Source organism: Podarcis filfolensis (assembly GCF_964270895.1).
Source record: "Podarcis filfolensis genome assembly, chromosome: 6".
In the NCBI taxonomy this organism is placed as follows: domain Eukaryota; kingdom Metazoa; phylum Chordata; class Lepidosauria; order Squamata; family Lacertidae; genus Podarcis; species Podarcis filfolensis.
In genome coordinates, this window is record NC_139609.1 from 11177732 (window position 1) to 11199023 (window position 21292).

Sequence of the window (21292 nt, forward strand, 5' to 3'; positions counted from 1 at the left end):
GTGTGCGCGCGCGCGCGCGCACGCGCACGCGTCCCCAGAACATTTTTTTCCCCATATAAATTTTTATTGGTTTTCCATTGATTATACATATATACAGTCTAGATTACATAAGTTGCATATAACATAGCTGTTACAGAATCGTATATATAGTACACAGTTATTTGGGGCTCCGCCGAGCCTCGGACTTCCCTTCACTTCATTGGTAAGTATCAGATAATTTCTAAAGTTACGTGTTTTATCTCCTTTACATATTTGCCAAACACTGTTAGAGTTGTTCTAATCCTGCCAGAGTCATCGAAGTTCTATACTTATCTCTTATATACGTCAGATATTTGTTCCAATTTTCATGAAACTTCTGGTCATCCTGGTCTCTTAGTCTTCCTGTTATTCTAGCTAGTTCAGCATAATTTATCATCTTGATCTGCCAGTCCTTTATAGTAAGTATTAATTCCATTTTCCAGCTTTGGGCTAACACAGTTCTAGCGGCCATTGTGGCATATAGAAACAGATTTTTGTCCTCTTTTTTGATTTCCTTGCCAACTATTCCTAGCAGGAAAGCTTCAGGCTTTTTGGGAAAAGTATACTTAATTTTTTTTTTAAGTTCGTTGTAAATCAGTTCCCAAAAGCCTTTTACTTTACTGCATGTCCACCACATTTCTGGTACGAAAAGTTTCAGGATATTTGCTGAAAGCCACAGCCCATGCATAGATTGCTAATTATGCCATGTGACTGTCCTGTTGTGAGGGTGCAAATCAGGGATGCGGGTGGTGCTGTTCTAAACCACTGAGCCTCTTGGGCTTGCCAATCAGAAGGTCAGCGGTTCAAATCCCCGCGATGGATGGGGTGAGCTCCCATAGCTCTGTCCCAGCTCTGCCAACCTAGCGGTTCAAAAGGACGTCAAAGTGCAAGTAGATAAATAGGTACAGCAGCAGCAGGAAGGTAAACGGCGTTTCCATGCGCTCTGGTTTCTGTCACGGTGTCCCGTTGCGCCAGATGTGGTTTAGACATGCTGGCCACATGACCCAGAAAGCTGTCTGTGGACAAACGCCAGCTCCCTCGGCCTGAAAGCGAGATGAGCGCCGCAACCCCATAGTCGCCTTTGGCTGTACTCAACCATCCAGGGGTCCTTTACCTTTTTACCTGTTGTAAGGGTGCAAATCAACTTGAAGGCCACAGCACATGTGACCACCCTGATATTGTTAAATACACAAAGCATTCTGAATGCACAATAAAAAGGATGTCCAGAGGGAACGTGGCTTAGACTGGATTTCTCATTCTTTTGTGTTGTCTGTAAACCTCTCACATGTGTGCAAAAAACAAAAAACCCTGTACAGTGGTACAGAATCTAGATGCAATCTGGCTGGCCATTGAAAGAACACGTTGTGGGACCAGAGTCCAGGAGGACTCTTCTTATGTAATACTCCTATGTTTGCACTTCCCTTTTAAGAGACTGAGCCAAGACGACACTCCTTTCAATGTCAAGGCCTCCCCAGATGGATTCTCCCCATCTGAATTCGTCTGAATGAATTGGACAGTGCCAAATTCCTCCTCTCCACTACAGCTCCTTATGCATGCAAAATCCATCTCAGGCCATCTGTATCTCCTTGTCTTATGGAAGAAAGATTGGTCACCTATTTGCCAAATAACGAGAGTTGCGCACACAGAGGAGAATTGCATAAATATAGCTCTGGAACAGCAACAACAGCACAGCTTCAGCTGGAGCAAAGGGAGCCAAATAAACAACAGCAAATTTGGCTCTGCTGCCATGCTTTTTTCGTTTTAAAAAAGGCACGTACAGTCAAAGCACAGTAAAGAAAGGAAACTATGAAACACGCCGAGACAGGAACTAACTGGGGAAAGGGGAGGCAGGATTCAAAAAAAAAAGGTTGCCAATGTCCAGTCTCACATCAGCTACAGTGCAGGCGGCCCACCTGGTTTTTGAACACTTGAGATTGTTCAATAACCCTTACAATTTGCGGTTTTTTCCGCTCCCGATGGAGTTTATGTGTAGTTTGTTGGCTCCTGAGGCCTGTACCACCATTCCTAGATACCTGTAGTTTGTGACTTGTTCTAATTTATCGCCTTGGTGTTCCCAGCTTCTAAGCTTTGGTTTTTCCCCAAAAGCGAGTATCTTGGTTTTTTGATAGTTGATTTTGAGACATTCAGATTCACAGTATGCTGCGAGCTTTCTTAGTGCTCTTTTGAGTCCAATGGGGGTTCTAGATAGAATTACCGCATCATCGGCATATAGCAGGACCGAAATATGCCGATTTGCAAGCTTCGGCGGGTGGAGTTCTGAGTCATTGAGTGCAGATACTGTTATTTAGATAGAAATTAAATAGTAGAGGGGGCAATAGGCACCCTTGCCTGACTCCTTTGAAGGTTTTAATGGGGTCCGTTAGGTGTCCTAGGCGGCTGCACCTGACTCGAAGAGCCGTGTTGTTCAATAACCCTTAAACTTTTCATTAAGGAAATAGAGAAGGACACATGGCGCATCAGTGGCAGAGCATGTGTCTTGAAAATATTAAGTTCGGCTCCTGGCGTCACTAATTCAAGAATTCAGTTTTCTCAGGAGAAAGACCTCAGCTCTACCCACGAGTTTTTACTGAGTAGCAGTCAGAAAAGAGGAATACGATACAGTGGTACCTTGGGTTACATACGCTTCAGGTTACAGACTCCGCTAACCCAGAAACAGTACCTCGAGTTAAGAACTTTGCTTCAGGATGAGAACAGAAATCATGCGGCGTCAGTGGGAGGCCCCATTAGCTAAAGTGGTGCTTCAGGTTAAGAACAGTTCCAGGTTAAGAACGGACCTCCGGAACAAATTAAGTACTTAACCCGAGGTACCACTGTATATGGGATGTTGAACAGGGAAGTTCAGCTGGAGAGCAGCGTTTAGGAAATAAAACTCTGTATAAAAACTAATGAGTTGTGCATCAGGCGCATTTCAAAATCCCTTTGTCATCCAGATTGGAATAAATCTGTTTATGTTCAGAACACTGTTTCCAGAGCAAATAATGTTTGCCACAACAAAGTTAGCATCAGGCCAGTTTAGTTCTCTTGAGTTTCCTTCCCGTTTTTCTCAGATGCTCTTTGTGGTACAGTGGTTATAGCAGGGCAGTAGTTGTTGTGGTATTGCCACAACAGTGTTTCCTAAAGTGGGGTGTGTGAGTGACACTCAGCTACAGTGGAAGGAAGAAAGGCTGTTAGTCATACTGAAAAATATTTGATGGAACTGCTGCTAATTTGCACATCCTTGTCCCCTGCACATACCCTATACACATTCCATGTGCATAATACAATTTAAAACATTTCCGGGCAAAATGGGAATGGCATATTGCTAGGGACTGAGCCCTTTGCCCTTATAAGACCACTTAGAAAAAGTTAACTTTTAAAGGACAGTTCAAACATGCCAAGTCATCACCTGATGCCTACAGCATCAAATGATGGTTTATGATTTTAAAAATTTAAGCTGAAGTCCTATGTCAGGGTCAGTTCTTGGATTAAAATGAGAGTCTCTTAGGTTGCTGCCCAAACTCACTGCATAACACAAGGCTAGGCAGCCCGTGGTGCTTCAGATATTGTCATATTACAGCTCCTAGCCAGCATGGCAAATTACTGGTACCATGGTGCCTTGGTTCTCAAACGCCTTGATTCTCAAACTCCGAAAACCCGGAAGTAAGTGTTCCGGTTTTCAAACGTTTTTCGGAAGCCAAACATCCGATGCGGCTGTCAGCTCAGGTTTCCGGGGCACTTGCGCCAATCAGAAGCTGTGCCTTGGTTTCTGAACATTTCAGAAGTCAAATGGACTTCCAAAACTGATTAAGTTTGGCGCTTTTGTTTTTGCTATTTATTTTGCGTTTTTGTTTTCGAGGCTTTTTCGGTTAATTTGTTTTTGTGACTGTGTGGAACCCAGTTCAGCTACTGATTGATTGTGTGACTGTGGAAATGGATAAAAGCCCCTCATCCAAACAATGACTATTAACAGTGCAGGTAAGAAAAAGAAAAATTTAACTTTTATCATCTACAATACTGTCTTATTTATTTTATAGTACAGTACATGAAACCCAGTTCAGCTACTGATGGATTGATTGTGTGACTGCAAGTACATTGTTTATTGCTTTCATTTTATGGATCAATGGTCTCATTAGACAGTAAAATTTATGTTAAATTGCTGTTTTAGGGGTTGTTTTTAAAAGTCTGGAACGGATTAATTTGCTTTGCATTACTTTCTATGGGAAAGTGCGCCTTGGTTTTGGAACGTTTTGGTTTTGGAACGGATTAAGTTTGAGAACCAAGGTACCACTGTATTAGGGAGTTATAGACCAACAACATTTGGCAGACTGAAGTTTGTCCAAGAGATATGGGGAAGAAACTACAAGTGGGAAACTTTGGCCATAATTGGCTTTCCCAACTGGCTGGTAGCAGTCCCATTTCACAGGCTGTCTAAAAATTCAATCTGTGAGTTGAATGGTTTTGGGGGCATGGAAGTTCACACCCAGGAAAACGGTAGTTGGAGTTAAAAGGTAAATGGACCCCTGACCATTAGGTCCAGTTGTGACCGACTATGGGGTTGCGGCGCTCATCTCGCTTTATTGGCCGAGGGAGCCAGCGTAAAGCTTCTGGGTCATGTGGCCAGCATGACTATGCCGCTTCTGGCGAATCAGAGCAGCGCACGGAAACGCCATTTACCTTTCCGCCGGAGCGGTACCTATTTATCTACTTGCACTCTGACGTGTTTTCGAACTGCTAGGTTGGTAGGAGCAGGGACCGAGCAACGGGAGCTCACCCCGTCGCGGGGATTCGAACCGCCAACCTTCTGATCGGCAAGTACTAGGCTCTGTGGTTTAACCCACAGTGCCACCCGCGTCCCAATGTTTATTCGGCAAATTCAGAGCAGAGTTTGAGGATAAGGTAGCCAAGAGAAAAGCAGTGAGAAAGCTACAGCACATTCTGGCTCCCAGTGAGCCACCAAAAACCACAGGAGAAGCGATGTTTCATGAGATCATTATTTTTTTACTCAGTAATAATCATAAATAAATGAGAATAAAAATGTGCACCCCACCACTGAGACCATTCCATTGTAACTATCCAACCTCCCAAAATTCCAACACCTCTTGCGATGGTTTGACCCCTTTCCATTTTAACAGTACAAATTCTAAAAACTCCCTTCATTATCTCCTCAAAATCATTTCTCCAGCATATTCCCCGTCTTACCTTAATGGCACATGTTAATTTATCATTAATAGCTATATCCCACACCTCTTTATACCATTCTTCCATTTTATATTCTGCTTGCCCCTTCCACTTCCTAGCTATCATAATTTGTGCAGCTGTCAATAAATTTGTGAGCAAGTCTTTCATAGCTTTTGAACCTTCCACCCCATCGTAAATTGATAATAATTGCTACCTCTGGACTTTTGGTCAGCTTTAACCCAGTGATTTTTGTTATCTCCTTAAACACCCTTTGCCAAAAAAAAAAAAAATTACATCCCCACCACATGTGAACATAATTCCCTGTTTCCTGGCATCCCCTCCAACATAACACTGAATATTCCTTGTTTATTTGATTTGATCCGACTCGTTTCATGAGATTTTAAAAGCATAACAACAACTTTGTACTTGTTTCAGGAGTTTTCAAGATGCTCAGAAACAACTCAAATTTGTAGTGTTCACCAAAAGACAACAATACTGAAAAGCTAAAATCTATTATCAACAAGCCTGGGGCTAGAGTTTAGTAAGTCTCAACCAACATAAATTTAAGATTATATTGCATACCGCTCAGGGGGCCTAAATTGCCGCTCGCTCTCCCAAGTCATTTCCCCCGAATTCTCGATCTCTATATGGCATCAGAAAATACACTATAGGAAAAACATTTCTAATCGCCATAATGATAGTTTTAGACTTTTAACATTCCACAGTTATTGTAACAGGAAAATGGTCTTAGGCTAGCCAACAGCTGGAAAAGTAATTGGCTGATCCTAGGAGGAAAACTATATTGGTTTTACAGATGTCACCATTCTCCTCTTTCTAAGTGGATTAAATTGCTGATTGCAGATGGAACCTTAAGTTACAAAACTGGATTTTTCAACCTTAGCTAGCACTGGAAAGCTTTAAAGCACGGCAAAGTCACAATTTGGATCCAGCTCCATATTTTGTATAAAACCAAAGCCCATTTCAATCAAGCATTGCTTTACATCCTTTACAGTGCGTTTGTTTCTCCAACGGGGCCATAGCCCAGTGGCTCCTCACCTGTCTGCCCCACTTCCTAGCCATGCCAGAGTCTTTTGTCTGGACCAATGCCAGCGCTGGGAACTTCTTGCATGCTGTGTGAAGGTGGTCAGAAGGCAGGACCCTCCTCTGAGGAGAAAGGGCCAGAGGATGCGCCGATGGAGATAAAACGCTGCTTGTATCATATCATATTGGGATATGATTTATAATGAAATTAAGAAAACGTTCAGGTTAACTTTTGCTAAAAGACCAGAAGCCTTTTTATCAGGCATTTCAGGCCAAGAGAGAAGATCTGCCAAGAGAGAAGAAGAAACTTTTCATGTACCGGTATACAACAACTGCGGCCAGGATGCTTCTAGCGCAAAGATGGAAAACCGATGAAATACCGACTTAAGGAAGAATGGCTACAAAAACTGATGGAATATACAGTAGAACCTCTACTTACGTCCCGCTCTACTTAGGCCCGTTCCAAGTCATAACCGCGGCAAACCCAGAAGTAAACACTGGGTTTGCCGTGATTCATGCATGCGCAGAAGCGGGCTGCCGCCGAATGTGCATGCATAAAACAGCGCTTCTACCAGCGACCCATTTCGCCATATGGAAGGGCGTCCAGAATGGATTGTGGTCGTGAGTAAAGGTTCCACTGTACCAAAATGGCAAAGCTAACAGAAAGACTTAGAGACAAAGACAACAGAGAATTTTAAAAAGATCGGGAACCATTTACCGTATTTTTTGCTCTATAGGACGCACCCGACCATAGGACGCACCTTGTTTTAGAGGGGGGAGAACAAGGGGGGGAAAATCTCCCCCTCTCTGCGCAGCACCCCTTCAGTGAAGCGGCAGGAGAAACGGAGCCCCTTCCATTTCTCCTCCCACTTTGCTGAAGGGATGCTGCGCAGCTCTCCCACATTGCCTTCGCCTTATGTGAAGGCAACCCGAAGCCTCCAGAGCACAGCGGGAGTTCCCCGCTGCTCCCTGGGGCTGGCGGTGGGGGGAAGCCCGGCTTTCCCCCACCGCCAGCCCCTAAGAGCAGACCGGGGCTGGCGGGGGAAGCCTGGGTCCCCCCCCCCAGCCCCAGGGACCACACATTTGCTCCATAAGATGCACAGACATTTCCCCTTAGATTTTAAGAGGGAAAAGGTGTGTCTTATGGAGCGAAAAATACTGTATGTTGTACCTACAGAAGCAATGTAAAGAAATAGACTCACTAGCAGGGTTTGAGTGAACACCTGCAACTAACAAAAACCAATACAGAAAGTATAAAGATGATATGAAAATGCCTCCATTTCTTCCCCTTCTATTTGCCAGGAGGTGATGGGACCAGTGGCCATGATCTTCGTTTTTTTGATGTTGAGCTTCAAGCCATATTTTGCGCTCTCCTCTTTCACCCTCATTAAAAGGTTATTTAATTCCTCCTCACTTTCTGCCATCAAGGTTGTGTCATCTGCATATCTGAGGTTGTTGATATTTCTTCCGGCATATTCTTAATTCCGCCTTGGGATTCATCCAGCCCAGCCTAACTGCCCCCAGAACTGTTTCTCTCCGTAAGATTTTCTTCTATTGGTGCTCTTATTTGTGTGGGGAGGAAAGGCTCTCATTAGCACCAATGCTCTCAAGGATCAACCTTTGAAGAACTGCAACAGGAGAGGCAGGGATAAAACTCTCCCACCTGCTGCAATCCCAATAATTATCGCACACACCCCACCCCTGTCTGCTGGCTGTTCACATTTTTAAAATGCGCACATTAAATCCAAATATGAATTTGATAGGGCTGCCATACACTCAATTTCCCGGGCGGAGCTGAGATTCCTCCATCAAAAATGGTGTCCGGGCAGAATTTTTGAAAATTGCTTGAAATGGCCATATTGGAAGTGTTGCTGTTGCTGTTGTTTGCGGATTTTCTTAAAAACAACTCTGACAAAGCTCAACAACATTTGTGTCCTGAATTTCACTTTTTGAATTATGGCAGCCCTACGTTTGACATGTCTGTTTTGGCTCCTGAGCTACCATTTACCGTATTTTTCACTCTATAGGACGTACCCGATCATAGGACGCACCTTGTTTTAGAGGGGGAGAACAGGGGGAAAAAATTGTCTCCCTCTCTGCTAAGCGCTCCTTTAGCGAAGCAGCAGGAGAAACGGAGCCCCTTCCATTTCTCCTCCCGCTTCGCTGAAGGGGCGCTGCGCAGAGAGGGAAAACTGTGCAGCACCTCTCCAGCGAAGCGAAGCCTGGAGAGCAAGAGGGATTGGTGCGCACCGACCCCTCTCGCTCTCCCGGCTTCAGCAAAAGGAACCTAAAGCCTCCGGAGCGCAGCGGGAACTCGCACTGCACTCTGGAGGCTTCAGGCGGCTATCCCTGAAGCCTGGAGAGCGAGAGGGGTCGATGCACACTCCGGAGGCTTCGTGTTGCTTTTGCTGAAGCCAAGGAGCCTGCATTCGCTCCATAGGACGCACACACATTTACCCTTAATTTTTGGAGGGGGAAAAGTGTGTCCTATAGAGCGAAAAAGACAGTAGATGCTGGGTTGAGAATACATGCATGGACTAGGAAATGTGGTGTAACATTTCTAGGAACAAGCCCTGAACCTGTTTAAATTACTGGGTGAAGGAAGGACGCGGTAAGTCTTAAGCCGGTGGCAGAAAGCAGCAACTTTTTCATTTTAATGAAGAATGTTCCATACTGCACCACACAAAACTATTTAATGTGTGGCTGGCAAGCAAGGGGTGCTGTGAATATGCCACTGCCCTGCCTCTCTCCAGTCCACACATGCCAGTGGCAACATTGCCCGGTGTCCAGGTCCACCGTACCCCCCACCCAACCAACCACTTCTAGACGCTTGGCAGCATCATATTTCTGAGGAACAAAGAAAATGTCACAAGAGAAAGAACGGGGATGCCAACTTCTTGTTTTCTCACTTTGCAATGCTCACGAGGCAGCTTCCGCAAAGGAGAATCAGAGCGTGGTCCACAGATTTTCCTACCCCCTGAAAATGTTCCCTCCTGAGCAGATTTTTATTTTCCCACTTGGGGTGGGTTCTGGAACTGGGCTAAGAAACGTGGACTTGTAAGAGACAGAATTGCTGGATGAGAAAGAACCCCTCTCCCCATCTTTCCTGTCCTCCCCTTTATTGTTTCCCCACCCCATCACGTTCCCTCTTGTATTGGCAAAATGGGATGGCCTCATTTGCTGAGATAATCTCTTCAGCTACCTGATTATATAGGATGCATTTTTTTATTTGCTTGCATTCCAGCCAATCTTACTGCAGAAGGCAAGGTTCAGCGGGACTTAAGATCCTTTAGAATCCTTGAAGATTTTAATCTGATTATCACTATTCCTTAGGGTAAAGCCCTCTGCTGCGCTTGTGTTAATGAAACTAACACCTGCTAGAGCCGACTCTTACAGGAAAAGCAGAATATTTCAGTTGACCACATTTCCTGTTGCTAAAATATCAGGCGTGCAATGTGGGCAGGATAAACGCTTAATAACTCTCAAGCCGCAAGCTCTTACTCAAGTTACCACACAGAATTATAACTCATGCAAGATACGCTTTGGAGTGTTTGTTTACGCTGAGAAGCCCACTTGTATCCAAGTGCAACTTATGTGAGGGTGAATTACGCTCGGTTTGGTGCAGCATTCATGATGGAGCTTCACATTTTCCTTTCTGCAACCAGGCAACAAGCAACAGAAACAAAACAAAATGCATCATCAAGGACTCCATAGCATGGGTCAGTATAACCCGAGACCACATAACACCGGTCTTGAAAGACTTACATTGGCTCCCAGTACGTTTCCAAGCACAATTCAAAGTGTTGGTGCTGACCTTTAAAGCCCTAAACGGCCTCAGCCCAGTATACCTGAAGGAGCTTCTCCACCCCCATCGTCCAGCCCAGACACTGAGGTCCAGCTCCGAGGGCCTTCTGGCGGTTCCCTCGCTGCGAGAAGTGAGGTTACAGGGAACCAGGCAGAGGGCCTTCTCGGTAGTGGCGCCCGCCCTGTGGAACGTCCTCCCATCAGATATCAAGGAAATAAACAACGATCTGACTTTTAGAAGACATCTGAAGGCAGCCCTGTTTAGGGAAGCTTTTAATGTTTGATGTTTTATCATGTTTGTAATATTCTGTTGGGAGCCGACCAGAGTGGCTGGGGAAACCCAGCCAGATGGACGGGGTATACATTATTTATTATTTATTTATTTATTATCTCAGTGGGATGGTATTGATCCATCTATAATGGTTATGGCTGAAGATAGGCTATTTCTAGTGGCATCCCACTGTTGAAGCTGCTGAGAAGGTGTAATATTGCACCTTTTGTGCTGCCTGCAAATTCTGTGCCGCCAGGGCTCACCCAATACATTTTGTCACCGGAGGCGAACCACAAAATGGTACTCCCCTTCCCCGCCAGGGAAGAAGGGGCGAGTGAGATCTACATTGGGAACTGCTGCCCCTGTGTGGATCCTGCCACCCGAGGTGGCTGCCTCATCTTGCCTCATGGTTGTGCTGGCCCTGTATGCTGCTATTATGCTAGAATCCTATGCCAGAATTTTAGGTGCAGTGTAGTAGTTTGGCGAAGCCATCTGATTTCTTTTAGCACCATCATCCTCAAAGTGACACAGAATAAAGGAAGGAGCGCTCCACGTATTGATGCAGGAAAGGGAATAAACTCTGTATCTCTTCCAATTCTCACTGAAGCATATTATGATTGGGCCAGGGGGACAGGAGGCTAGAGTAATTGTTATGTTTTCAGGTGTATGGCCTCACTTTCTCTGTTTAGAATTCTTGCCTCTTAGAAGTTTGAAACAGATCTCAAGGTTTTCGTCTGGCTGATGTGACTTTGCTCTAGTCTTCTCCCATGTTGTTTCCTGTGCCAAAGCTCTGGATGCAAGGCCAAGTTTGGCTGAATATATTTCCTGTGGGCTTATCCAAGTTTAAGGCTCTCTATTAAGAAAGTTAGGGACACAGGCGGCGCTGTGGGTTAAACTACAGAGCCTAGGACTTGCCGATCAGAAGGTCGGTGGTTCGGATCCCCGCGACGGGGTGAGCTCCCGTTGCTCGGTCCCTGCTCCTGCCAACCTAGCAGTTCGAAAGCACGTCAAAAGTGCAAGTAGATAAATAGGTACCACTCCGGCGGGAAGGTAAACGGCGTTTCCGTGTGCTGCTCTGGTTCGCCAGAAGTGGCTTCTTCATGCTGGCCACATGACCTGGAAGCTGTACGCCGGCTCCCTTGGCCAATAAAGCGAGATGAGCACCACAACCCCAGAGTCGGTCACGACTGGACCTAATGGTCAGGGGTATCTTTGCCTTTATTAAGAAAGTTAGGAGGGAGCGGGTGGTGCTGTGGTCTAAACCACAGAGCCTAGGGCTTGCCAATCAGAAGGTTAGCGGTTTGAATCCCCGCGGGTTTTGCCCTAGGTTCTGCATGTTCAGACATGTTTTGCACTTCCCATTACGTAATGCCCAGGGCAATACCCGTCTTTGGAACAGGATGTAAGGATTAGCTTTTATGAAGCACCGTGAAGATTAATCTAAGGCTTAATCATTAGCCCTTTTCATCTTCAGGTATAAATATTTTAATCCACCCACAGATCTGAATAAGTTTTTTAAAAAATAAATAAATTGGGAGTTCCCTTTTAGATGTCTTAATAAACTAGATGAGTGGCAGGAAAAGAAGATGCTTGAGGGGTATTTGTTGAAGTGATATATGATGCTCAACTATAAACTGCTGCTGCATCTCCTTTCCTTCAACACGGTGCCAACAATTAATTCTTAAAGCAATTTCACCCATCATTCAGCATCCTCATTCAGAAAATTCAAATGTAACACCGCATGCAATAATGTCCTCCAGTTGAACCTAATAAAAGAGAGTTGCATATGAACTAGGGCAGATGTATTCTGCGACTTAGGCACAGAATTACATGCAGAATTCAGCATTCTGAGAATCTCAGGGGCTTGTTTTTCATAAGTTAATTTACTGGTCCATGCAGGACACAGCCGTGAGTTGGATCCGGAATGAAGCTGCAATCCTAAACTAGCATAGGAAGAGAGCTTTATTTTTACAGAGTGAGACTTGCCTTTGAGTAAGCGTACACAGAACCCCACACTCTTAGGTCCCATGGAAATTGCCCCATTGATTTCAGCGGGAGCCAAGTTTAATAAACCCAGGCTTCTCTATGAGCAGGCAGGGCCTGGTAAAATCTCAAGAGATCAGTTTGAGTCCAAGCAGGATTTCCAGTCAGCGTAGAGCACTGGAGGGCACATTTACGACGTCCTGAGGTCGAGTTAAAAAGATCTGCATGGAGTTTTCCCAAAAGCTGCATTTAAATGTAGCACAAAACCATAGTTCAGTACAGTGGTACCTCGGGTACAGACTCCGCTAACCCAGAAATAGTGCATCAGGTTAAGAACTTTGCTTCAGGATGAGAACAGAAATCGTGCTCCAGCAGCGCGGCGGCAGCAGGAGGCCCCATTAGCTAAAGTGGTGCTTCAGGTTAAGAACAGTTTCAGGTTAAGAACAGACCTCCAGAACAAATTAAGTACTTAACCTGAGGTACTACAGAAATGAGCGTGGGTAAGACCTCGGGCCCATGTCGTCCGGCACAGCCACAGGAAATGTCCAGAGGGCCCCAACACCTCACCCCTTTTTTTGTGCACAGCCCAGGATCCCCTCCTTTGTTTTAAACTTAATTTTTGAAACCTTTGTTTGCAGGGCAACTGGGTCCATGGCAAAGAGGATGGTTGGTGAGATCCCATTGTAGAAACCTGCACATAAAGGTAAAGGGACCCCTGACCATTAGGTCCAGTCGTGGCTGACTCTAGAGTTGCGGTGCTCATCTCGCTTTACTGGCCGAGGGAGCTGGCGTACAGCTTCCGGGTCATGTGGCCAGCATGACTAAGCTGCTTCTGGCAAACCAGAGCAGAGCACGGAAATGCCGTTTACCTTCCCGCCAGAGCGGTACCTATTTATCTACTTGCACTTTGACGTGCTTTCAAACTGCTAGGTTGGCAGGAGCAGGGATCGAGCAATGGGAGCTCACCCCGTCACAGGGATTCGAACCACCAATCTTCTGATTGCCAAGTCCTAGGCTCTGTGGTTTAACCCACATAGGTAAAGGTAAAAAGGTAAAAGATCCCTGGATGGTTAAGTCCAGTCAAAGGCAACTATGCTCATCTCGCTTCAGGGAGCTGACGTTTGTCCGCAGACAGCTTTCCAGGTCATGCAGCCAGCAGAACTAAACCGCTTCTGGCGCAACAGAACACCATGACAGAAATGAGAGTGCACGGAAACACCGTTTACCTTCCTGCTGCAGCGGTACCTATTTATCTACTTGCGCTGGCATGCTTTCAAACTGCAAGGGGTTGGCAGGAACTGGGACAGAGCAATGGGAGCTCAGCCCATCGCGGGGATTCGAACTACCGACCTTCCGATCACCAAGCCCAAGAGGCTCAGTGGTTTAGACCGCAGCGTCCCATCTAATTCTGGGGACAGCAGCTTTCTCATCACAGAGCTACAAGTCCCAGTAATCTTAAACTATAGTTCCCAGGGTTCTTGAGGGAAGTGTTTTAAATGTATGCTGTTCATTTGCCTAGACGCATCTGTAAATATAAATTAGCCTGTGCAAATCTTATGCGGATTTTTCTCAAGGACTTGTGCTTTAAGTCCTTTAGCTATCTCGTAAACACCCCAGGGCAGAGCCACGAATTAAATGCAAGATATTGCTTCTGTTTTCAATTTACACCTTACAGAACTACAATTCCCCGCACCCATAATAAGCTGCAATCTCCAGTACTCTTTGTGGAAAGCCATATACTTTAAACATATGGAAAGCCAGCCAGAATAATTAAACATGGTTTGAAGTTGCCTTGTTTCTAAACCATAGTTAACACGGACCATACTTTGTCTGGGTCCAAACACCACAAGAAAGGTCTTTCCAATCACCTCCTCATTGCCACATCAGAGGAGACAGGAGTATGCAAGCCGAAGAGCCTGTGTACAGTATGCTAAATTTACTGTCATGTGGAAACCAGGCAAATGACTAGCAAAGTTAAGCGAAATAGATGCAAAATTGCTTACATTGCACAATTTATATTGAATGCAGAATTCAGCTTTCCTTGGAACGGAAGTTTGACCACTCTAACACATGCTTCCTAGAAACAGATCTAAACTGCCATCCACCCCAAAAAAATCAGAGTTTGTTGAAAATCTTATTTTCAAATACAAAATTTACAACTAAGCCCCCCCGCCCCCCGATCTCACAAACAGCAAGTGAGAAGGTACAGTAAATCAGTTTCTCAGCTGTATCACTTCAAACTGTTTCCCTACAATTATGATCACACAGAAAACACGCACTTCAGGGAGAAGGCTAGAATAGAACCATTCTCCATGCTGGCAAGTTAAGTTTTCTAAGCACATGGATTTCTTTTGCATGGCACAAGTAGTCAAGGTGTGAGTATCCCTTCTTTCACAGCTCTCTAGGAAAACTATGCCTGAACTTCAGTAAAAGAACTTATGAAGGCTCTCTTCTGGAGCACCCCCCCCCCCAAAAAAAAACCTGGATAGGGGAATTTGATATATAGGCCTAGGCCTATTTAAAACATATTGTGATCTGGTGCTCAGGCAGATATTCAGAACTGGTTTTGCCGCAGAAAGAAATCCAAGACCTCAGAACTATTCCCTATTTTAGAGACTCCACACGGAGGACGCTCCAGCCAACTTTGGAGTGGCGAAGGCTTCATGAGCAGACTACAATGTTTGCAATCATCTTGCCATGTGACCAGATAAACTAGATGGGAAGTTTAATAATAATAATAATAATTTTTTATTTATACTCCGCCCTTCCCGGTTCAAAAACCGGGCTCAGGGAGGCTAACAACCAATTTAAAACACTTAATTATAAAAGCAGCATAAAATACAGTATAAAAACATGAATAACAATAAAATTCAAAATTCAAAAATCAATTTAGGGGAAATAAGCATTAGATAATCCCCAGGGCTAGCTGGCTGAATTGGTCCTACTTGGGCCAGCGAGGAGGCCAGGGGAGAATTAGCTGTGGGGTCTCAGAGTGAGTAATCTTCATAAAAGGGGAGGGGGAGGGAAGAGAAGGGAAATAAAAGATCAGGCTGAATTCAAATTAAAGGCCAGGAGCCATCACCGAAAAGGCCTTGGCCCGGTGGAGGATAGTCTGACTTCCTTAGGGCCCGGGACCTCTAAACTATGGTTATACATTGACCTTAAGGTCCTCTGCGGGGCATACCAGGAGAGATGGTCCCGTAGATACGAGGGCCCTAAGGCACACAATCATGCAGCAATGTATTTCTAACATTGCAGCCCCGTCCTGGAAGACTACCAGAGAGAAATTATCTCTTTCCTCCTAGGGCAATCACAGCACAACAACAGCTTGAATCGGCTTTCGCTGAGATTCCTGCATTACAGGGGGTTGGACTAGATGACCCCTGGGTCCCTTCCAACTCGAAGATTCTATGCTTCATAAAAAGGAAGAGTTTGCTTTGGTGAAATCTCTGGTCTGGATGACGTATTGCCCTATAGTTGGGTTAAGAAACTGGAGCCTCCAGGAAAGCTATCTTAATTACACACCTTGGTGTCTGTTTCCTTTGGGACGCTAGACACAGGGCTGTTCCAGACTGTCACTGTTTTTGGCTGGGATTCAATTAACCACCTACCAGCAAATTCAGGCTGTGCAATTATAGAAGGCCTAGTTCTTCAGCACCTGTATATGATTACCAAGTTTAACCAATCCAATTAACACAAGAAATTTTGATCCTCAACAAAACAAACAATCAGAATCCTACCCATCCGTTGCACATTTTTACCCACCTTTTGCTGAACAAAAAGCACTGATTTCAGAATTTTGCATGCAAGTCAACTGTGAAAGGGCATTTGATTCCAACTGACGTTCTTGAGAGATGGCGCAAAGCAAAGAGAGGATCGTAATTTTAAGTGGAATTTAGCTTCAACTCTCAAGGGTCAAATCAAATCAGATGTTCATGCTCTTTACTTGGGGGGAAGGCTCTTCCGAAATTATGGCTGCACACTGGAGCTTCCACTAAAACCTGTAGAGTTTATTTCCACATAATTTGTTTATAAGACAGGAAGCCACTTTAAACAGCAGTCAAGCTGTTGGTCCATCCAGCTCTGACTTTCTGCTTAGAGACGTGGGTGGCGCTGTGGTCTAAACCACTGAGCCTCTTGGTCTTGCTGATCAGAAGGTCGGCGGTTCGAATCCCTGCGACGGAGTGAGCTCCCGTTGTTCTGTCCCAGCTCCTGCCAACCTAGCAGTTCAAAAGCATACCAGTGCAAGTAGATAAATAGGTACCACTGTGGTGGGAAGGTAAACGACGTTTTCATGCACTCTGGTTTCCGTCACGGTGTCCCATTGTGCCAGAAGCGATTTAGTCCTTCTGGCCACATGACCCGGAAGGCTGTCTGTGGACAAACACTGGTTCCCTCAACCTGAAAGCGAGATGAGTGCTGCAACCCCATTGTCACCTTTGACTGGACTTAACCATCCAGGGATACTCTACCTTTGCCTTTACCAGGGTACATTCCCAGTCCTCCCTAAAGATACCAGAGACCGAACCTGGTTATTGGCCATCCCTAATCTCAATACCAAACTGAGCAGTGACCTTCTTTGAAGGTATCTTGTAAGGTTATGAGGCTAAATGATATTGGCCGAGCGCTCAAACCACAACGTATGGCAAAAATTAACATTAATCACTTTTGCAAGCTCTGCCCTATCATTTTCCCACTCTCCTATGTGCACAGAAGGAACAAGGTCCAATTATTATTATTATTGCTTCAATATGGCATGTCTCATGCTGCAAGGACTCATTTCCGCTGAAGACTTTAAGATCTAATTGCCAAGGTTGTTTTTCTTGACATTCAACCTTTTTTGTTGATCATTTTGCCCTGTTCTCTCAGTGCAGCACTGTCCCACCCTAAACTGTTTGTACACTTGTTTAGAGCCACACACCCATTTAAATGTTATTAGGGACACACCAAATTGCAGGCTATACTTAGTCAAGCAGACTGCAATGGCTGTGTGAATTTTTTCTAGCATAAATCAGTACCTGAAACCCTTTGAATTTCTTCCAGGTGCACTGCGGCCTTCTTTGGTGATAATGCCAAATGGCCTCAATGTGGCCCCAATGGTCAGTTTCTAGAAGAAGAAATCTCCTCAGAAGAAACACTAGTCAAGAAGGAATTATTCCTGGCAGAAATGACTGGCAGAATCCGAGACCAGGGAGAAGAGGCGGTGGAAGAAGATTGGAAGAAATTTAAAGACTATCTACAGAAATATTGTAAAATTAATGAATGTTAGAATGATGTTGGATAGAAATTAAGTGGTTTCCAGCTGTAATGCTTTAAGAGAATATGAAAAAAGGGTTATAAATAGGTAAAAACATAATTAAAATGATGTTGGATTGGAAATAAGTGGTATTAGCAACAAAGTTTAAGAATATGCAAAAATGAATTGATAATGGATGAAAATACAGAGTTATAAAATGTTAAGTTATAGAGTTAAGATAAATGAAAGAGGGTAAGGATTTGCTGATTTGATTATTTAAATGGGAATACAAGAAGGGGAGGTGTGAGGAGGTCAAAGAAACAAGCAAATGAGTTTTAAGTTATGAAAAATGGAATTGTTTTTAATTTTTCTTATTTTTTCTGTGTGTTTATATGTTGTACTTTTATTTTTCTTTTTTCTTTTATTATGTGTTCTTGTATATTTGTTTTTGTAAAACTTCAATAAATATTTCTTTAAAAAAAAAGAAAGAAGGAATTACTCCTGTTCTCGTGTGTGTGTGTGTGTGGACTCTTTGTAATTACACAAACTAAAGCTAGGCAATATATTTGTGCTAGACAATTTCTTCAAACAGTAGGCTTTAAGTTCCACAGGTGTAAACCTGAAGTGGAGTGTGCCCCCAAAGCAATAACAGTTGCTTCTCACCGACCCTAATATTTCATCTGCTGTTATGATTTATGGCTTTGTGGTTTCAAGTGCTTAAACCAAATTACAGTGTAGGGCCATATCAGAGGGCAGCTGTAGCTTTCCCCAGAAAGAACAGGCTTTCGTGTATTAATGTGGTAAGCAACAGTGCTTTTCTCTCAGAAAACAGATTTAAATTGTTCCCCATCTGTACAAAACAGTGGTTCTCAAAGGGTGTGGTGTGCCACACTGGTGTGGCAGAAGAGGATGGCAAACATGGCGGGAAGATTCACAGACAGAGAAACATTTAAACATTTCAGTATGCTATTTTACACATCACTTGGGAAGGCTGGGGAACTAATGCCAGTGTACTGGTAGAAGCAAAAATCACCAGTGTCAAAGCGACGATTCTTCAACATCAACTTCGTTGGACTGGTCATGTTGTGCAGATGCCTGATAATCGTCTTCCAAAGCAACTGCTCTATTCCAAACTTTAAAATGGAAAGCATAATGCTGGTGGTCAACAAAAGAGGTTTAAAGACGCTCTCAAGGCCATTCTAAAAAAAAATTAAGTATAAACACCGACAACTGGGAAACACTGGCCTGTGAGTGCTCCAACTGGAGAACATCCTTTACCAAAGGTGTCATGGGCTTGGAAGATGCTCAAACTCAGGACAAAAGGGAGAAATGTGCTAAGAGGAAGGCACGCTTGGCAAACCCTCACCATGATCAACTCCTGCCCGGAAACCTATGTCCCCACTGTGGAAGGATGTGTTGAGCCAGAACTGGCCTCCACAGTAACTAATGGAGTCACTGCTAAAACCGTATTCATGGAAGACAATCTTACTCGGCTATGAGTGATCGCCGAAGAAGAAGAAAAAGACTATAGTATCAAAATAATATTTTATTTGCGGAATATAGTTAGATATATTTTCAACATGAGAGCAAGACCTAAAAGTGATACTGAAGTTAACCCTAGTTGTGATCCAGAATCGCCATTTGAACAGAGTGCTGGAGAAACACTTGTTTATATTTTGAGAATAAGTCATGTTCTTATGTAGCTGCATTGTCTTATACTTTCTGGATGCCCCACGATCCTTTTATAAAGTAGTTGTGTTCTATGTTATAAATCAAGTACTGCAAGGAGTTGTTTCTTTTTGTTTTTAAATGTATTCCTTATCCATAAAAATTTGGTTTGAAAGTGTGCCCCGGAGGAAAAAAATGGGGGAACCACTGGTATAGAACAAGACGTTCCAAAACAGCAAATCCTTTAGCAAAATTCCCATCACCACTGCCTACAATGGCTGGGGTCAATGGAGCTGCCATCCACCAGCATCTGGAGGGCACTAGGTAAAGGTAAAGGACCCCTGGGGTTGCAGCGCTCATCTCGCTTTCAGGCCAAGGGAGCCGGCGTTTGTCCACAGACAGCTTTCCGGGTCATGTGGCCAGCAAAACTAAACCGCTTCTGGCGCAACAGATCACCGTGACGAAAACCAGAGCACACGAAAACGCCATTTATCTTCCTGCTGCAGTGGTACCTATTTATCTACTTAAATGGTGCTTTTGAACTGCTAGGCTGGGAGCTCACTCCATCACCGGGATTCGAACCGCCGACCTTCTGATCGGCAAGCCCAAGAGGCTCAGTGGTTTAGACCACAGCGCCACCTGCATCCCATCTGGAGGGTACTAGTCTTATGCAAGAGCTGTTGGGAGACCTGCATCTTTGTGTTGGCAGGTGTGGGGTAATGGCAAAATCTCCAAGTATAACCCTTTACTTTTCTGTAGAGGAGTAAATGGTAATAAATCACTTACAAAGGAGGGAAACATGGGATGAGGGCTAAACCAACCGCTACTCCATTGAGATTCCAATTGCTGCCATGTAGCTTCATCCAGGATTCTGTTTCTTAATCACACTGGTGCGTGACAGAATCTTGGAAATTCTAGCTTTTATTAACCAAAAATCTACAAAGTACCGCCGATCAGAGTGTACTGCTTTGTAAGGTGAAAGGTCCCTATCCTTGAAAACCACAGAATTTAAATTATCTCACAGGCAAGAAGGAGGAAGGAAGAGACAAGGATTATGCAAAAGCAGTGAGTCAATGCCATTGCGTGAACAAGGGAAGGAGGCGGAAACGTTTATGGAAGTAGGTTTGAGATAACACATGAAAGACGGTTGTTGACAATGTGTTTCTTAAGACAAGCCTCGCCTGCCCTTGAAGCAAGTTCAACAAGTGATCAAACAGGTAGAGCTGATTGAAGAACTTGAAGTTAAGGGAGTGGAAAGGTACCAAAAGCTAGAATATTGGGCAAGGACGTTGGGGGGGAAAAAGCAGGGTGGGGGAAGTTCATACAGGGACCTGAAAGAAAGGGTTTCCTATTAGACGCTGCCAAGCCCAACTCAAAAGGTGTCCACGTTGGTTTATAAAGCCCTAAACAATTTAGGACCCAAATTCTTGAAGTGGTGTCTCACTCTCTACCAGCCTGCCCATATACAGTGGTACCTCGGGTTACATACGCTTCAGGTTACAGACTCCACTAACCCAGAAATAGTGCTTCAGGTTAAGAACTTTGCTTCAGGATAAGAACAGAAATCGGGCTGCGGCGGCGCAGCGGCAGCAGGTGGCCCCATTAGCTAAAGTGGTGCTTCAGGTTAAGAACAGTTTCAGATTAAGAACAGACCTCTGGAACGAATTAAGTACTTAACCCAAGGTACCACTGGACCAGAAGGGAACAACTTTCTGACTTGTTGGAGGGTGCAGCCCATCTCACTGACACAAAATAAGAGTCTTCTCTTCCACTGGAGGTATAGCTGATGCCTTCACTATTTGGCTTTTGGTATCAATTTAAGACATACGCGGGTGGCACTGTGGGTTAAACCACAGAGCTTAGGACTTAACGATCAGAAGGTCGGTGGTTCGAATCCCCACAATGCAGTGAGCTCCCATTGCTCGGTCCCTGCTCCTGCCAACCTAGCAGTTCAAAAGCACACCAAAGTGCAAGTAGATAAATAGGTACTGCTCCAGCGGGAAGGTAAACGGCGTTTCCGTGTGCTGCTCTGGTTCGCCAGAAGCGGCTTAGTCATGCTGGCCACATGACCCGGAAGCTGTACGCCGGCTCCC

At 44.5% G+C, this 21292-nt stretch overlaps 1 protein-coding gene across 1 annotated transcript in view; it reads right to left on the bottom strand.

Moving 5' to 3' along the window:
* Nucleotides 1-21292, bottom strand: part of NIBAN1 (niban apoptosis regulator 1) — a 96714-nt gene that overhangs the window by 64255 nt on the left and 11167 nt on the right. The window lies entirely within an intron of this gene.